This window comes from Arachis ipaensis, chromosome B02, assembly GCF_000816755.2.
Source record: "Arachis ipaensis cultivar K30076 chromosome B02, Araip1.1, whole genome shotgun sequence".
In the NCBI taxonomy this organism is placed as follows: domain Eukaryota; kingdom Viridiplantae; phylum Streptophyta; class Magnoliopsida; order Fabales; family Fabaceae; genus Arachis; species Arachis ipaensis.
Window position 1 is genome coordinate 106,048,103 of NC_029786.2, and position 1,102 is coordinate 106,049,204.

Consider the following 1,102-nt stretch of genomic DNA (forward strand, 5'->3'; position numbering starts at 1 on the left):
GCTTTATTCTGCAACACTTTATTCGATCTAATAACATTTCATTTAATCTTTTTTGTCGATCAGAATCTTTTGCTGATCAAAATTTTTTTATATGTAGTCTTTTTTTGTTAGTCGATTCTCAATAAAAACATTAATATAAAACTTTGAAAATATCATCACCATAAAAAGTAACTCGTATACATAATGGAAAAATTCAAATTCTTATAAAGTTTTAAGTTTTAACTCTTTTGCGAGTGTGACTTTTTTTTTCCCCAAGTAAACGCTTATAAGGCAAGTAAATAAAGAATGAAACTGTCACTGTCCTTTTCATGCTTTAATTATTGTATGTGGTTATGCATTCCTCATTTATCATTTAAAAGATGAGGGCAAGAACCATTTAAGTTACCCTAAAAATTCCCAAAACATATGCATGCACACTTGTCTAATTAAATGCGTTGATTCTCCAATTAGGGAATATCAACTTTTTCCATGCATTTGAAAGCAAAATCCAATTGTCTAAGTAGATAGATTATATAAATAATTAAGGGGTTTAGGTAACAAGAGGAAAGGTCGAGAAAAACATGATATTAACAATTTAATCAAAGGAAAATATGATATTAATAATTAATCAAAGGTTTAGTAAGTCACCAAAAAAAAAAAATCAAAGGTTTAGTTCCGATCCACTTGGAAGAAAATTGAAGAAAGCACCAAAATAGTAACGTGTCATGACATTTGTGGAACTGAGTAACGCTGATCACACTGGATTTTTGGCGGCACACGTGGCAAAAGAATAATGATGCCTCAATCAGCATATAATTTGAGAGATACCAATATTATTTAATAAATTATTGCATGCATAAAATAAAATTTAAACGTCAAGTATTTACTTAAATAATCTAAATTGGTTCTTATAAATACTAATTTGTTACTGTTTGATCTAGTACGATGATCAGCCAAATAATATATGGGTTAAAGTGGCATTAAATCTTGAGAGATTATGTATATCTTTTTTAAAAAATCTCTTATCCAAATACTATAAACAAAAAATATAATATATATTTAAAATGTGTTATTTAATCTTAATCTTTATATTCTACTAACTTAATCATTGTTGATTAAAAAT